The sequence below is a fragment of the Pelophylax lessonae genome (assembly GCF_965119305.1).
Source record: "Pelophylax lessonae genome assembly, chromosome: 4".
Lineage (NCBI taxonomy): Eukaryota > Metazoa > Chordata > Amphibia > Anura > Ranidae > Pelophylax > Pelophylax lessonae.
The window spans coordinates 65,277,473-65,296,724 of record NC_138771.1 but is presented as its reverse complement, the minus strand read 5'-3'; the positions used below and the strand labels follow the sequence as shown (position 1 = coordinate 65,296,724).

Below are 19,252 nucleotides of genomic sequence, written 5' to 3'. Positions count from 1 at the left end.
GAGTGCACAGGATTCATTTTCTGAGCTGCACAGCAAACAGAGGACTGTGGAGAAGAGTTCACTACTATATGCAATGTAGAATGTCTAATAGGCAGACATGGGAGTAAGTCACACATGTGCAAGTCACAAGCAAGTCTCAACTCTTAACCTTCAAGTCTCAAGCAAGTCCCAAGTTACTGTGGCGAAAAGCAAGCAAGTCAAGTCGAGTCCCTGCTAGAAGTCAAGCAAGTCAAGTCAAGTAATTTATTTTGGTCAAGTCATAAATCAAGTCAAAATACTGATTGTGAGGGATTAGCTCGGTGGTAGGCGTGGATGACCCCTTGGGGGGGGGGGGGTGCATTTACACATTAAGATAGCCGAGAAGTGGTTGCAAAAACAGTGTATGAGTTTTATTCTTGCAATTTTTCTTCATACCAGTGCAAGCATCAAAACAGCCAAAATAAAATAAAACAAAATAAATCATTGCCTCTGTGGGCGGCTACCTTCTCACACTGGAACCTACCTAAGAGTCTGTCCCCAACCTACTGTTGGGCAGACTTGGCTGATCATACAGCGGACACTCAATAGTCCATTTATAATCTCTTCACATAAGCATAGTCTTTCCATAGTCATCCCAGCCATGGAAGTGTATCTTCTGCAACTTCTATAATACTTCAATAAGCATGCCAGCCCGACCACAGAAGCAATTGCGATACATGCACCCAGCCCTCTGGATATCTGATGTCTTTTACCTTTGAGACGTCTTCACACTTGGTTACCCTCCTTAGCACACATCACTTCAGGGGGTCTTCTCCCATGCCCACACAGCTTGTCAGGAGGCGCTCATCTGACTGTCCTCCTTCTCCCAGCCCACATGGCTTCAGGAGACAGCTTCCGGAGGCAGCAATCAATAGGACTTCCTTTGGACAAATTATAGAGCCCTTCATTTCCTCATTCTGAACAGCTGAAGTCCTATTCAACTTCCTGCTGGCTAGCACTGTAGCCAACACCCTATAGTAATTGGTGCACTTTTCTAAATCAGGTGGAAATGTATCTCCTGCCTGTGACTACATTCCCAGATTTACCTGACTTCCTGTCTACCCCAATTTTCACCTTTAAACAGTTAAAAGTCAGTGGTCAGGAAAGGTTCTGTTTTATTTTCAACATTAACAAAACTGCTTAGTGTTTTTTTCTTGGCATATTAACCACATAACGGCCGCCCACCGCAGTTTTACTGCGGCAGGCAGCCGCTCCTGGGCAAAGCGATGCTCGTCCGCTGGGGAGCCAGTGTGTGTGACCGGCGGCTCCGATGGCCGCCGGTCACTCGCAATCTCCCGCAGCTGAGAGAGACAGACAGCTGTGTTTACATTAGATGATCACAGAGGCTATGTGATCTTGCTATACAGGATCACATGTCTCTGTGATGATCTAGCAAGCCACGCCCCCTGACAGTTAGAATCACGCCCCTAGGGTCACATTTAACCCCTTGATCACCAATACAGTTAACCCCTTCCCTGCCAGTGTCATTTTTTACAGCAACAGTGCATATTTATAGCACTGATTACTGTAGTAATGTCACTGGTACCCCCAAAAGTGTCAAAAATGTCAGTTAGGGGTCCGATCTGTCAGCTGCAATGTCGCAGTCCCGCAAAAAAATCACAGATCGCCGCCATTACTAATTAAAAAAAATAATAATAAAAAAGACATAAATCTTTCCCGTAGTTAGTAAACGCAATAACTTTTGTGCAAACCAATCAAAATATGCTTATTGCGATTTTTTTACCAAAAATACGTAGCAGAAAACAAATTGGCCTAAAATGTAAAAAAATGTTGATTTTTAAATTTTTTTTTTTTGAGAATTTTATATAAAAGAATGTGAAAAATATTGTTATTTTTTCAAAATTGTCGCTCTTTTTTTGTTCATAGCGTAACATATAAAAATCTGACAGGTGATCAAATACCACCAAAAGAAAGCTCTATTTGTGGGGAAAAAAGGACGTCAATTTTGTTTGGGAACAACATCGCACGACTGCGCAATTGTCTGTTAAAGTAACGCAGTGCCGAATCGCAAAATAGGGCCTGGTCTTTGAGCAGCCAAATCCTCCGAGGCTAAAGTAGTTAAAGAAACACTTTGAATGCCCAAACAGCTCAAAATCCTTCGTTTGGTCATGTTTCAATACCGCAGTCACTAAAAACATGTTAAGTATTTCAATTGTTAAACAGCCAGTAAAAATCAGGACACACTGAGGTGTTTTAAGTGACTGTGGTGTCAGAAACATAACAGGCACATGCATTTTGCTTTAACACATCTTGAGAAAATGCAAATATTTAATAATTTAAAAAAGTAAAGTCATTTTGAGTCATATGTCTCAAGTCAAAGTCAAGTCTCAAGTCATGAATACCAAGTCAAAGTAAAGTCGAGTCTTTTATTAATATTAGTCAAGCAAGTCTCAAGTCCTCAAACTGGTGACTTAAGTCAAGTCATGTGACTCAAGTCCCCCACCTCTGCTAACAGGGACCTGATGTATAGCACTTCCTTATTAGGTGTTTTGTTGCAGAAGGGAGGCATGATGTCCTATACTCATTTCAAATGAGTGTGGGCTTTCTCCGGTGGGATTGGGAGGTCCACTGCACCCATTTACTAACGCACTTTGTGGTGAAGGATTCCAAATACCCAGCCAAGAGCAAATCTCAGATAGTTTTCTTCTCACTGTCTTACAGCTTGAGAAAGCCACTTTTCTAGTTTCCCATCATTGAAATTAAAGTGACATTAAACCCTTAGAGGAGGTCGTTATTTACATTATAAGATGATTCTTCTTTTTATAAATAGCCTCCTTTGGTCCTCAAGCTGCTGGTAACCCAAACATGTTTGTGGATACTGTATCTCCTTAGCTAGCTGTCTGCTATGGAGACACCTGTGTGTACGTGCTCCTGCCAGTGCTGATTGCATCCATGGACACACACAGTGCCTGGCAAGATGTGTCATTGCTCCCTCCTCCCAGCAATATGACTGACTTCAGCAGGAACCTATCACTTCACTGCCCTCAGTACCTTCCTCAGTCCAGAAAATCAGGAAAGTGATAGAGATTGTGGAGAACCCAGTGGCAGTGGGGAAGGGGTGCACAGAAAGGTCACTAGGGCATTTTTCTATCCTAATGCAGAGAATGAATCAAATTTACCCAAAGGCAAAACGGTCTCTTTTAGTTTTGGATAGAATGGAGATAGATTAGAACACCTGTCAGTTTTAAGACAATGTGGGCTATGTGGGACTTTAAATGAGACACCGGCAGGTATGCCCAGCGTCTCCATCCCTGTATCGGAAAAAAACAAATTGAAAAGGATTAAAAGAGGTGCATGGAAGCCAGCCAGCCCCCAGTCTGATGTACTCACCCTCCAGTCTGCCACCAACCAAGTAGACCTGTCTCGATATAAATAAAGAACAGGGCTTTAGTTGACACGCATTTGCAAACGCATGTGTAAGCTGCAGTGCCACGACACGGCACCCTGTTTTATCTGCAGTCCCTAACACTTTTAAATTTAAGTGTCTCCACTCTGGGAGCACATGGCTGCTAATGGGTGGATAGGAGGCAGGTGGGAGGGAGAAGCCCAAACTTCCCCCAACCCACTTCCATCCACGACTGGTATAGTATCTCAATGCTCTAATAGCAATGTTCTTAAGATGGTACAAACTGAAAACAACCAGCTGAGAAGCATACATGTACTCCCAGGGTGGAGACACTCAAATTTAAAAGTGTTAGGGACTGCAGATAAAACAGGGTGCCGTGTCGTGGCTCTGCAGCTTACATATGCGTTTGCAAATGCGTGTCAACTAAACCCCTGTTCTTTATTTATATCGAGACAGGTCTACTTGGTTGGTGGCAGAGTGGAGGGTGAGTACATCAGACTGGGGGGCTGGCTGGCTTCCATGCGCCTCTTTTAATCCTTTTCAATTTTTTTTTTTTCTGTCAGTTTTAATTGCGGGCTATGCCCTATCAGGTAGCTTCACCCTCTCTCTTTGTCCTGTTTACCATTATTACCAGAAGTGAAAATAATAGAAAAATCCCAAATGTTGGGCTGTCGCCAGAACAGAAATTAAAGGAAATTCTTCAAATAGGGACACTAGTTCTGGTGACCAATAAGGATTTTCCTCACTTTAGGAGGATTTTTTCTTATTTCCGGTTTTGGGTATGGGACGGGAAGTGAAGGCAACTCTCCCCAATGGGGCACAGATGGCAAAAAAAGGGGGTTATCACGGTCCGTTACTCTATACAAAATAAAGCAAAACGTTTACCTTTAGGTAAAACACGCTTAGCATTTAGTACCACTTTAACAGTTTATGTCTGTCTTACATGGTGTAAAATATCCGCAATATTTTCAGCAAAAAAAAAAAAAAGGTAAAACATCTTTAAAAATGTTAAAGATATCTGCAAAATGTATTTAATTGGGTTCTGTGAATTAAAAAATGTGAAGAAATTACGAAGAGAAATTATCCAGCACAGCTTCATAAATGATAAACATTGTTTCCAAGAGGTGTACCTATAATAAAAATCAAGCAACCTTGACTCAGAAAAATACCCCTTAGCAAGGTTTCCCTTCTAACAGATGTGTAGGAAATGTCAGTGAACATTACAGCACAGGCAACTGAATTACTATTGCATAAGGCTGAATCAGAGCAAGTGGAGAGAGATTCATTACATTCTAAGAAGAGTGCACAATCTGCGAGGGCCTATCATAGAGGGCAAAAGACAAGCTGGAACAGTTTGAGGCTAGATTGTCCACATTTGTTTCCATCTTCACCTGTCCTGATCTCAACCAGCACACAACGTGACTCAGAACTTCCACCGCCTGCCCCAATTTATAGCAGCGCGCCTGCAGTTATATAGCAAAGCTGATTTAAAAACAAAGTGCTTTTGATCAGTAATGTAATAAAAAATATAAAAGACATGCAAGGAAAATGATAGTGGAGGAAAACAAGCATGCTCATTGAAAACAAATTATTGAAGTCCCTGCACCTGTATATAAATCACATTAACTTAACCCTCCTCCCTGTAACAAATGTCAACATGAAACTGGCACCTATTACCATATGGTGTGGAGTTGCCCCCATGTTCTTGACCATTGGTGCCAGGCGACAGATAAATTAGTGGTGATGTCAGGCCTGCCCTCTTACGCTGGATCTGATTGTGTCATTATTAGGCATTCAGGATGATCTTTCCACCAAAAACATGATAAACTCGAAGACTCCGTTCACACTAGGTCGGATCTGACTTCGGGGCGACCTGTGAAGTGGCGTGCAGCGCGACTTTGGCGCGACTTGCACGGACTTCATATAATGAATGTATATGCAAGTCGCTCCAGGTCGCCCCCAAGTAGTACAGGACCCTTTTTCTAAGTCGGAGCAACTTGTGTCCCTCCTATTAGAACCGGTCCTGTACTACACTAAGGGAACGCAACGGTGCGTGACTTGTCAGGCTGGCCAAGTCACCTGACAAGTCGTACCAGTGTGAATGGAGACTTACTCTTCTATGCATACTATTATGCCAGATGGGAGATACTCCCCGAATTAAAACTTTCTCCCACCCCGTCCTATAGAGAATGTCATTTGGCTATTCAGAATGTGCTACCAGTCTACCGAATGACATGTATGAGAAGAGGCTGCTCAGCAAAGTATGATAAAATTTGATCTGCATCATTACTTCATCTGAATCCATTTCCTTTCACTGCCTGTCCATGAGATACAACATGAAGTGAGAATAAATCTCTACAAAGTGAGGGGATTTTCTCTCTAGAAAGCCAAGTTTACCTTTCAGAACATGTTTTATTTTACGCCTATTTTTGGGATATAACATGAAATAGGTCAAATTCTACAGTCCCTCAGCTCCAAACCACCGTTCCCCTTACTAAATCCTGGGGTTCTTCTTTCTGGAGCACCCTGTGTATTTTTCTGAATATGGCCTGGCTGGATGAAACATGTCAGGCAGGACATAACGCTGGTACGCTCTCAAGCCGCCACGCGCCAACAGATGATCTATTTGATTTTGCCGCCTGTTTGTGAGTATATTTTTATAATAAAAGTATATCCTGCTTGCATACGGGGCTTCACTATGTCTGGATCTTATATGTCTTACATATGACGGTACTCTACACCCTTGAATGCTGATTATCAATCATTGCTTGGGAGCTGTGTGTGAGGAGTTACCTATCAGTTTGGGAGTCAGCCTGAAGCAGCCGGTTGTCTTTGTGTCCCTCCATCTGGGTTCATTACATGTTTCAAAGCTTTGGAGCTCTGGTAAGCAGCCTCTCATTACACACAGATTCGGGTGAAGTGTGGCTTCAGTATTCACTTTCTTGGTGACGGAATCTACCTATCAGATTGGGACTGATTCGGATTATACTTATCACTCAGCACTGCTTACTTGGACTTTTAATTGTACACCCTTACATATACCTATTAAAGTGACTGGCCTCAGATGATACACAGAGATGCAATAAATAACCCTAAATCAATTGCACCTGTTCATTTACATCGTCTTTCTCCTACATTCATTCAAAGTGCAGAATTTATAATAAACAGGCAAAAAAAAAAAAAAAAAAATTTTTGGGGGAGCATACCCATGTATTTCTAAAGCTGCTGCAGCTATGAACCAAAAGACATGTATATTAAAAAAGAATAGCGCGCAAATGCAAAAGAAATTACTACCAAATCTGAAGACAAACCATAAATAAAAATGGGGGTTTGGTCCCACCATATGGCCATATCGTGCTCAAGCCCACTACTGCGTCAAAGTACCCCATTATCAGTGGGTCCTACACTATCCATGAAAAAGAGATGAATCCAGCCTTTCTAATCCTTGGAGATAATACTCCTTGCTGGGAAAGCTGTGCAAATGCACTACAGGGGACTCCTCCTATATCCACTTGATGGTGGACACTGATTGAGTACAGGTGTGTGTGGGGGGGTGGGGAGGGTTGCTCAACCTCGATAGTCTGGTCAGACCGAATACATAATAAACAGGCAAAAAAAATTTTTGGGGGAGCATACCCATGTATTTCTAAAGCTGCTGCAGCTATGAACCAAAAGACATGTATATTAAAAAAGAATAGCGCGCAAATGCAAAAGAAATTACTACCAAATCTGAAGACAAACCATAAATAAAAATGGGGGTTTGGTCCCACCATATGGCCATATCGTGCTCAAGCCCACTACTGCGTCAAAGTACCCCATTATCAGTGGGTCCTACACTATCCATGAAAAAGAGATGAATCCAGCCTTTCTAACCCTTGGAGATAATACTCCTTGCTGGGAAAGCAGTAGTGGGCTTGAGCACGATATGGCCATATGGTGGGACCAAACCCCCATTTTTATTTATGGTTTGTCTTCAGATTTGGTAGTAATTTCTTTTGCATTTGCGCGCTATTCTTTTTTAATAAAAGTGCAGAATTTACACAGGATCTCTCAGCTCTGATAAGCTGGGGGCGGAAAGCTGAAGTTACATCAGTGAGAAGAGCCCTGACACAGCACACAAGGACATAGTTGAGGCTGTCAATCAGCTGGAGATCCCTCACCTGTCATGGGAGGGGGAGGGGGGGGCGGGGGCCGAGTCCCACTGTCTGTCAATGGATGCAGCAGCAGAACTCGGGTACCCCCAGTGAAAGCGGCTTTCCGTGGGGGCACCCAATGAAGAGGAGGGGCCTGGAGCACTGACAGGTACCCCAGAAGAAGAGGGTCGGGGCTGCTCTTTGCAAAACTATTGCACAGAGCAGGTAAATATAGGCATGCTTGTTATTTTTATTTTTTTTTAAATTAGGGTTTACAACCCCTTTAACAGAAAATACATAGAAAGCATTAACTTTTTAAATAAAATTGCCTAAGATGGCAGATAAAGGAAAAATAAGGATTTGCTTGGAGTTAGTAGGAAACAACTATAATGGAAGTCTCACTGTCAAGAGTTATCATATAATTTAACTTTCTATAGCACTTTTCTCCCTCGGGATTCAAAGCACCTAGCCATCTTTGGCATACTTAATTGAGCCAGTTAACCTACAAGTGTGTTTTTAGAGTGTGGGAGAAAACCCATATAAACACAGGGAGAACATGCAAACTCCATGCAGATAGTGCCCTGGTCAGGATTTGAACTGTGGACACTAGTGCTGCAAGGCAGAAGTAGTGACCATTAGGCCACCACACTGTCCAGTAATTAGCCTGTAAAGTAAATTGCATATTAAGGATTTATTGATCAATTATAAATGGAAAAAACACTTTCATTACCATACCACACCACTCATTAACCACTTGCCGACCGCCACACGACTATTTACTGCGGCGGTCAGCCCCTCATAGGCAGAGCGACGTATTACTAAGTCGCTAGCCTGTGAGGGTCTAGGGAGCGAGCGCGCGCCCCCGGAGGCGCGCTCCCGCTCCCGGGTGGTCACGGACCCCCGTGTGTGTGACCGGCGGACCCAATGTCCGCCGGTCACTCGGCGATCGTCGGTGCAGAGGTAGAAAGGCAGGCGGCTGATGTAAACAAGCCGCCTGTCATTCTCCCCTGTGTAGAAATAGTGATCATACGGTTCTACTATGTAGGACCGTTGATCACTGTTCCTACACCTCAAGCCACAGCCAATCACAGTTAGAATCACGCCCCTAGGGACACACATAACCCCTCCCTCTAAAAAAAGTTAACCCCTTCACTGCCAGTGTAATTTTACAGTAACAGTGCATATTTATAGCACTGATTACAGTAGAAATGTCACTGGTAACCCCAAAAGTGTCAAAAATGTCAGTCAAGGGTCCGATCTGTCCGTCGCAATGTCGCAGTACCGCAAAAAAAATCGCATTTAAAAAAAAAAAACAACAAAAATGACAAAAATCTTTCCCTTTGTTAGTAAACGCGATAACTTTTGCGCAAACCAATCAAAATACGCTTTTTGCAATTTTTTTTTACCAAACATATGTAGCATAGAACAAATTGGCCGAAAATGTTAAGAAATTTTGATTTTTACATTTTTTTTTGGGGAATTTCATATAAAAAAATGTGAAAAATATTGTTATTTTTGCAAAATTGACGCTCATTTTTTGTTTATAGCGCATGATCAAAAAATTGCACAGGTGATCAAATACCACCAAAAGAAAGCTCTGTTTGTGGGGAAAAAAGGACGTCAAATTCATTAAGGTACAGCGTCGCACGACCGTGCAATTGTCCTTTAAAGTCACGCAGTGCCAAATCGCAAAATAGGCCCTGGTCAGGAAGGGGGTAAAATCTTCCGGGGCTTAAGTGGTTAAAGAATTGATATAAAATACTGTATTTAATTGCTATACAAGATTATATGTCAGTTAAAGCCCATCTGCAAGCTAAAAAAAAAAACAACCTTCTAATATCTCCCACAACCCACTCTTTCCACTGTTACCCATTCTCAAAGCTATTTTTAAAAGAAAAAAAAACTTCCAAGCTCCAACTGAGTTAAGTTAGACAGACCATGGCAAAATCTCAGTTTATGTGGAAAAAAAGATATAGCGTCACGATTGCTGATTTAATAAGTGTGCTGGGCTCATTAAAATATTGATTTTTAAAACCGAGGTGCAGTTACCCGTTTAAGATCAATAATATATGAAAATCTCTACAACATAAATGACAATAATTGACTATAAACGCTTGCTATTGTTCAAACCTACCCTTCCCAATTATCACTTAGCAGTTGTGAATTATAATAAGGGTAGAATGAGCCGCGACTAGCTCCAGCAGGGCCCATGGGGATCATAAAAAACAAGTTCTTCACATCAGCACTGTTTATAGTAAATCAATTTCAGCTTTGCAGACTTTTTTTAAGAGCTCTGCAATGGCAGCCTTCCTACTTCTCTCAATGTCGGCTTTCCATAAGATAATCGAACACTCATACATAATACTCTCTGTATCTAGGAGCAATGTTATCTGTCATTATGTCAGAAGCAAAATGCAATCATCTGTGTATATTCACCCTTATACACTAAGTTCATAGAGGGGCCCATGAATTGAATGTTGCCTGATGATCAGTGTACAATTAACCACTTCTGGACCGGAAGGATTTGCCCCCTTCCTGACCAGGCCATATTTTGCGATTCGGCACTGCGTTACTTTAGCGGTCGTGCAAAGCTATAACTAAATAAAATTGATGTCCTTTTTTCCCCACAAATAGAGCTTTCTTTTGGTGGTATTTTATCATCTGTGGGATTTTTATTTTTTGAGCTATAAACAACAACAAAAAAAAGGGACAATTCTGAAAAAAATAACAATATTTTTCACATTTTGCTTTATAACATTCCCAAAAAAAAATGTAAAAATCAAAATTTTTAAACATTTTAGGTCAATTTGTTTTTTGCTACATATTTTTGGTAAAAAAAAAATCACAATAAGCGTATTTTGATTGGTTATTGCGTCTACTAACTACAGGAAAGATTTATGTCATTTTTATTGTTTTGGGTTTTTTTTTACTAGTAATGGCGGCGATCTGTGATTTTTAGCGGGACTGCGACATTGCGGCTGACAGATCGGACCCCTGACTGACATTTTTGACACTTTTGGGGGGACCAGTGACATTACTACAGTAATCAGTGCTAAAAATATGCACTGTTACTGTAAGAATGACACTAGCAGGGAAGGGGTTAACAGTGTGGGTGATTAAGGGGTTAAATGTGAGCCTAGGGGAGTGATTCTAACTGTGGGGGGAGGGGTGGCTTGTGAAATGACCATAGAGACCTCTGTTCCTATATAGAAGGATCACAGGGGCTCTATGATCATTCCAGGGAGAAGAACGGTCAGTTGTGTTTACAACAGCCGACCGTTCTTCTCTCTCAGCGGGGAGCGATCGCGGGTGTCAGGCAGAAATCGGAGCCACCTGCCCACTGCATCGGCTTCCCTGCTGACAAGCCCCCTAGCCTCCTATGTCGGTTTGCCCAGGAGCGGCTGCCTGTCGCAGTATAACTGCGGCGGGCGGTCGTAAAGCGGTTAATCCACCGTTGCTTATTATCAAGCATTAGTGTATGAATGGTGAGACTTTAAAAAGAAGCACCAGACATTAGACAATGTTTAGCCCATACAAGAAACCGGCTAAATACACATAACAAGACAAACACCGCTCCAGATGGGTCCACCATCTAATGCCCCTGTAATTGTCTGGGTCAGGTATGACTCATAACCAAAATAGGTGTAAGAAATTAGGGTGGATTACCGCTCACCATAGGAAGATAAAACTCCAATTTCTTTATTAGTAAAATTAAAATTCCTAGACAATAGCACAGCTACACAGGGGAACCAGATTGTCGCGTAGACGCTCAATCATGACCTCCATGTAGCTGTGCTGTTGTCCAAGAATTTTCCTTATTCTAATTATATTTTTGCAGCATACTGCAACACACACTGAGGAGTAGGTGGGAGTAAAATAAACTGCATTGGTGTCAGTGGCAGGCATAGTAACTCCAGCATTGATGTCAGTAGCCACAATCAAAACCCCCAGCATTGGTGTCAATGGATGCAATAATAACCCACAGCATTGGTGTCAGTGGTTGCAACAATTACTCCCAACATTTTTGTTAGTTGACGCAAAAATGAACCCCCTGCATCTGTGTCATTGCCAGCAATAATAACTCCCATTATTGGTTTCGGTAATCACAATAAAAATCCAAGTGTTGGTGTCAGAAGATTCAATAATAGCCTCCAGCATTGGTGTCATTGATGTCATAATAACAAATTCCAGCATTGGTGTCAGTGGCAGCAATAATAACCCTATACATTGGTGTCAGGGGATGCAATACTAACCCCCAGCATTGATATTAGTGTCACAATAATAACCCCCACCATCAGGGCCGGTGCTAGACTATTTTGCGCCCTAGGCAAGACCAGCTACTTGCACCCCCCCCAAAAAAAAAAACTGTACACATTTCCCCCCTTTCTGCACATAATGCCCCTACCTTTTAAATCCACACTCCCCTTCCTGTACACACTGTCCCCCGTTCCTGCAGAAACTGCTCTGCTTTAATGCTACACCCCTGTTCCTGCATACACCGCCCCCCTTTAACACTGCACCCCCTTCCTGCACACATTGCCCCCTTTAATGCTATACCCCCTTCCTGCACACAATGCCCCCTCTTTAATGCCACACCCCCTTCCTGCACACACTACCCCCATTTAATGCTACACCCCCTTCCTGCATACACTGCCCTGCTTTAAAGGCTACACCCCCTTCCTGCATATAATGCCCCCCTTTAAAGCTACACCCCCTTCCTGCATATACTGTCCCGCTTTAATGCTACACCCCCTTCCTGCACACATTGTCCTGCTTTAACACTACACCCTCTTCCTGCATACTCTGCCCCCTTTAATGCTACAACTCTTTCCTGCACACACTGCCCCCTTTTATTTTACACCCCCTTCCTGCACACACTGCCCCCCTTTAATGATACACACCCTTCCTGCACACACTGCCCCCCTCTAATGTTACACCCCCTTCCTGCACACACTGCCCTCCTTTAATGCTACACCTCCTTCCTGCACACACTGCCCCCCTTTTAATGCTACATTCTTAACTTAACTAACTAGGCTGCTGCCTAGTTCGCCTAGTGGTAGCACTGGCCCTGCCCACCATTAGTGTCAGTGGTCAAATTAATAATAATAATGACAATAACATAACAACTGGTATTGGTGTTAGCGGCAGTACAATTACCCTCCATCCCACACCAATACATTTTACCCCCCTCTACACTGGTCCTCATTTGCAGTGCTTATTAAACAACACCAGTGGCGGTTAGTGGTAGTGTTATTTAGCAGTCCCCATTGGTGATCAGTGGCAGTGCTGTTAATCCCCCTCCTGCACTGGTGCTCATTTTCAGTGCTATTTAAGCCCCCCTATTGGTGGTCAGTAGCAGTGCTATTTAACATATCTCCATCAATTGGTTGTCACTGGCTGTGTTTTTAAGCCCCTCACAAGGGGGTTATTTATCTGAGCACACACTCCCAGGCTGCTTTTTCTTTCTCTCCCCCAGCAAGGCCAGTACTTTAGTTCCCTGTTGGGCAGAAATCACTCTGCCTGAAAGTACAGACTTTATTTTAGTGTTGGAATAGTGGGAATGTTTCAGCTCCCTGCTGGCACTCTGCTTTAATGACCTCCAGGATTAGGGTCAGTGGCAGAAATAACCCCCAGCATTGGTGTCAGTGGCAGCAATAATAACCCCCAGCATTGGTGCCAGTGGTAGCAATAATAACAATTAGCATTGGTGTTAGTGTCAGCAATATTAACCCCCAGCATTGGTGCCAGCGGTAGCAATAATAACCCTTAGCATTGGCGTCAGTGTCAGCAATAATAACCCCCAGCACTGATGTCAGTGGCAGCAATAATAGCCCTAACCTTTGGTGTTAGTGGCAGAAATAATAACCCCCATCATTGGGTCAGTGGCAGTATTATTAGCCCCCACTCCCATTGGCAGAGCTGTTTACCAATAGGGGGGTTATTTACCTGAGCAGAAGCTCCTGTACTGCTCTCCTCTCTTTCCTACAAGGCTGGGACAGTACTTTTATCTTCAGTGATGGGTGCTGGATTGTGAGAGTGTATTTAAGTACCAGGGACCATGCTGCCACTCTGCTGTGATTTAACCCACATGACTGCTGGAGGGCGCAGTCTTAGACCCTTTACTTGTGTGTACAATTTCATTTCCTTAACATTCCAGTTTTGTTTCTTTTGCCCAATGTTAGAAAAATGATGTGGCTGATTTAAAAAAAAAAGCGGATTTCATGCAGACTTTTCACACAAGCATGCACACACTATCCAGTTGAAGTCTATCCAGCCACTGACAGATATAGGTTTCATCAAGAGTGCTCTCGTGCTTCGAGATGATAAGCTGTACAAAAGACTTACTGAATTGCTGGCTTATTTTGAAGCAGGAGGTGCTTGGGATGCTAAAATAGTTTCCTTAGTTATATTATATTACAAGTTGGGTTTGTCATCTAAAATTCATTTTGTCATGGCCTATATACATAAGGAAAGATTTATTAAACAAAAATAAACTTTTTATATAAGAGATCATTCATCCTAATTAAATAAAATTCCAGAGTAAAATATCTATACCCATTATAACTTTTCTTCTGAGAAATGGTAATTTTGGTAACAGCTACAATTACTCTTACTCTAACAGGTTACATCATCCTTAATTCAGCATACCATTGAGAAAACCGCCACGATGTAACAAGACAGAGAAAAGTAGAGGAATTATCAGAAAGTGCTTTCCAGACACATCATTGAGATATACAAAGGTTACTCAGTGATCCTAGGTGCAGCTAATGTAAGTACCTTATTTTGTCTTGATATTAGTCTCCTGCAACACCCTGTACAGCAGCACTTAAGGTGAAAGAGGGAGGCACAGAACTAGAGTCCAATCAGGAGAGCTGCAGTGCATGAGTTGGCAAGTAGGGATGGGCTGAACACCCCCCTGTTTGGTTCGTAGCAGAACTCCTGAACAGGCGAACCCCATTGAAGTCTATTGGAGCCAAACAGGAAAAATCATAAGTGCCCATTTTGAAGGCCTTTAAGCAAGTAATTGGCCATAAAAGGGGTATGGGGGTCCAGGTACTGCCCTGGGGACATATCTCAATATTTAAAAAAAAAAAAAAAATGTATACAACCGTTTTTTCAGGAGCAGTGATTTTAATTATGCCTAAAGTGAAACAATAAAAAATTCCTTTAAATATAGTGCCTGGGGGTTCCCTTAATGTGCCTGTAAAGTGGCAAATCTGTAGCATGCATAAAAGATACTACAGCAAAAATGACATTTCTAAAGAGAAAAAAAAACATGTCAAATCCCAATTAAAATGACTCGCAGTTACAATTGCCGTCATGGGGGTATTGAAAAAATTTGGTGAAAATTAAAAAAAATAAAAAAACAGCGTTGGGTCCCCCCCCCCCCCCCCAAAATCCATACAAGAACCTTATCCGAACATGCAGGAAAGGGGAGGGGATGAGCGAGTGCCCCCCCTCTCCTGAACCATACCAGGCCACTTACCCTCAACATGAACAACGTGTTGATGGGGACAAGGGCCTCTTCCCAACATCCCTGGGCTGTGGTTGCCGGGGTCTCCCAGATCCCTCAGATACATTGTATCCCCTACCCATTCACCAAAAAAGTGTCAAAAAGTAATAAGTTTTTGACAAGTCCTTTAAAAATAAAAAACAAAAAATAGTGTCCCTCTTTCCAAATCCATTGTCAATCATGCCGCCTGCCCGGCCTGAAAAATAGAAAAAATAAAAATTGCTCTTGCAATTTCTTATAATTTCTTATATAGGCAAGGGCTGGGGCCACCGGGCTACTTCTCCCGGTGCCACCGTCAGGAGGGGGGACACCCTGAGAACACCCTGCAAATTGGGGTGTTCGACGACCCATTCCTATTGGCAAGGAGCATGCTGATAGAAGGAGAAAGCAGAGTAAAAACAAAAGATGGTTTATGACCACAATGTTGCTGCTTTTTCACTGTCTAGTCAGAGGGTGATGTAGGGTGTAAGAGGCCAAGCTTTATTACTAAATTACAGAAGTAAAAAAGTTAAGTCATTAACTTGGCTGCACTGCCCCAAAAAGCTGTGCGTAGCATAGGCCTCGATGTATAGAAATAGAAATTCTAGGCAGGAGGCGATCTGTAGTTCACACAAAGAACTGGGAACCATACCATCTGATAGCAATGAAGCACAGGCACAGTACATAGGAAGTTAACAGCTTACTACATTTCTAGCAGGGATACCAGGTACTGCATGCAGATTTATCTAATCTACATGCAAATATGTGGATCCCACCAGCCATATTTAATGAATTACATTCTTCATAGGGTTGGAGAAAAAAAAAAAAAAACTACATGTACATATTGGGGCAACTAAAAAACTGAGATTTGGTAAAAATTACAAGAATCATAGAATATAATCAATTCACTGGCTGATTTATTAAGTTGTAGAAAACAGACCAGACTCAATGGCTTGCATCTCGTAAAAGATCACATGATGCAGAATTGCAAAGGAACCCCTTACCTGCCGATGTTTGAGCATCTCATCACTCTACAGGTGTACATTCTACCAATACACCTCACTTTTTAAAATATATATATATATATATATATATACAGTGGGTACGGAAAGTATTCAGACCCCCTTAAATTTTTCACTCTTTGTTATATTGCAGCCATTTGCTAAAATCATTAAGTTCATTCTTCTTCCTCATGAATGTACACACAGCTCCCCATACTGACAGAAAAACGCAGAATTGTTGACATTGTTGCAGATTTACTAAAAAAGAAAAACTGAAATATCACATGGTCCTAAGTATTCAGACCCTTTGCTGTGACACTCATATATTTAACTCAGGTGCTTTCCATTTCTTCTGATCATCCTTGAGATGGTTCTACACCTTCATTTGAGTCCAGCTGTGTTTGATTATACTGATTGGACTTGATTAGGAAAGCCACACACCTGTCTATATAAGACCTTCCAGATCACAATGCATGTCAGAGCAAATGAGAATCATGAGGTCAAAGGAACTGCCTGAAGAGCTCAGAGACAGAATTGTGGCAAGGCACAGATCTGGCCAAGGTTACAAAAAGATTTCTGCTGCACTTAAGGTTCCTAAGAGCACAGTGGCCTCCATAATCCTCAAATGGAAGACGTTTGGGACGACCAGAACCCTTCCTAGTGCTGGCCGTCCGGCCAAACTGAGCTATCGGGGGAGAAGAGCCTTGGTGAGAGAGGTAAAGAAGAACCCAAAGATCACTGTAGCTGAGCTCCAGAGATGCAGTCAGGAGATGGGAGAAAGTTGTAGAAAGTCAACCATCACTGCAGCCCTCCACCAATCGGGGCTTTATGGCAGAGTGGCCCGACGGAAGCCTCTTCTCAGTGTAAGACACATGAAAGCCCGCATGGAGTTTGCTAAAAAACACCTGAAGGACTCCAAGATGGTGAGAAATAAGATTCTCTGGTCTGATGAGACCAAAATAGAACTTTTTGGCCTTAATTCTAAGCGGTATGTGTGGAGAAAACCAGGCACTGCTCATCACCTGTCCAATACAGTCCCAACAGTGAAGCATGGTGGTGGCAGCATCATGCTGTGGGGGTGTTTTTCAGCTGCAGGGACAGGACGACTGGTTTCAATCGAGGGAAAGATGAATGCGGCCAAGTACAGGGATATCCTGGACAAAAACCTTCTCCAGAGTGCTCTGGACCTCAGACTGGGCCACAGGTTTACCTTCCAACAAGACAATGACCCTAAGCACACAGCTAAAATAACGAAGGAGTGGCTTCACAACAACTCCGTGACTGTTCTTGAATGGCCCAGCCAGAGCCCTGACTTAAACCCAATTGAGCATCTCTGGAGAGACCTAAAAATGGCTGTCCACCAACGTTTACCATCCAACCTGACAGAACTGGAGAGGATCTGCAAGGAGGAATGGCAGAGGATCCCCAAATCCAGGTGTGAAAGACTTGTTGCATCTTTCCCAAAAAGACTCCTGGCTGTATTAGATCAAAAGGGGGCTTCTACTAAATACTGAGCAAAGGGTCTGAATACTTAGGACCATGTGATATTTCAGTTTTTCTTTTTTAATAAATCTGCAACAATGTCAACAATTCTGTGTTTTTCTGTCAGTATGGGGTGCTATGTGTACATTCATGAGGAAGAAGAATGAACTTAAATGATTTTAGCAAATGGCTGCAATATAACAAAGAGTGAAAAATTTAAGGGGGTCTGAATACTTTCCGTACCCACTGTATATACACTGTATATATAGATATACACACACATATACAGTACATATAGTTACTGATATACAACGTATTTCCATGCAATAATTATAGTCAGCAGTAGAGAGCATTATATCACTTATACATAAGGGTTCCTATCAGTAGCTTTATTTTGGGAGCTTTTATTAAACTACATAGACCAGCATGAAGTATTTGGGTAAGAATATTTCAGGAAAGAGGAAATCCAATCTGGTTATGGTGAGAAACCACATACTGCCTTTAAATGTGTTCAACATCTGCTACAATAATATGAGAGCACTGTGGCAAAATAATTACACTGAAAGTAAGTGCATTATGTCTTTTCCCCATTAACATTTTGGATATATACAGCATGCAGGGAATTTCACAATCCATAAATCAAACACAAAATAGGACTTTAATGTGGCATCATATTGTTAATATGGGCCGTCCTTATTATACAAAGAGAAATGAACATATTCAGTCTGGAAGAAGAATTAATTATCTAGGTAACATCTGAAAATCAGATATTGCTTGCCTACCTATTGTACTGTAGATGCTGGGATAACATTTTGGAATAGAAAGGCAAAGTAAAGTTGATATTTAAAGTATATCTGAGGCCAACACTTTTTTTTTCATTTTGGATAGAGTCGGGAACGGTTAACTCCATTGTCACTTTTTTTTTTTTTCCTTCTTTGTCTTACCAGGGAGATTTCCCTTCATTTTCTGTCCTGCAGACTCAACAGGAAGTTGGAGGGTTAGTTGATAATGTGAGCGAAATCCTCTCTTGGACAGTTTTCACAGGAATTAATTTCCCCATTGGAAGATTCCCTCTTGTTCTGCTTCTGCTGCTTTTCCTTCTCTCCATTGTTCTGATGGCAACTTCCTCCAAGTAAATTATATTTGCTCCATGTCACCACTCATTGATAAGAAAATGTATGGTGTTAATTGAGAGGCTTCTTGCGTTTCTAGTTAAAGTGTTACTAAACCCATAACAGTAAAATCAGTGTGTATATGCAGTAAAGCATGCTTGTTATACTCACTGTGGAACCTAAAGTGTTAATCCTTTGCATTGTGTATAAAGGCTGCTTGATCCTGTCTCTCTGATCCTCCCCTTCTTCCACTGTCTCCAAAAAATACCCTGATATTTACAGAGCCAACTGCACATGCTCAGTTTGGTGTGTATTGCTAGAGATTTTTTTTTCTTAGGAGAGTGTATGTGATAAACACAGGGCCAACCAGCACTGTCTAAACAGAGGGTTAGGGGAGAATGAAAACTCCTCCTACAAGCTTTACTCGGAACTGATACAGGTCACAAGACTGCTATATACTGCTGATAAGAAAAGGTATTTATCAGTAAATATTTACTAAAATAATTGCATTTCCATGTTCTGTGTACTATGGGAAACTAGATACAGTGAATGCAGGATCTGGGTTTAGTAACACTTTAACTTTTGAACCAGGAGACCAAGGCTCAATGTACAAGGCTTTAACACAAGGAAAATCATCTTTATTTTAA

The 19,252-nt window shown here is 42.0% G+C and overlaps 1 protein-coding gene across 1 annotated transcript in view; it reads right to left on the bottom strand.

Annotated features, from left to right (window-relative positions):
• Positions 1–19,252, bottom strand: part of ADAMTSL3 (ADAMTS like 3) — a 730,739-nt gene that overhangs the window by 453,053 nt on the left and 258,434 nt on the right. The window lies entirely within an intron of this gene.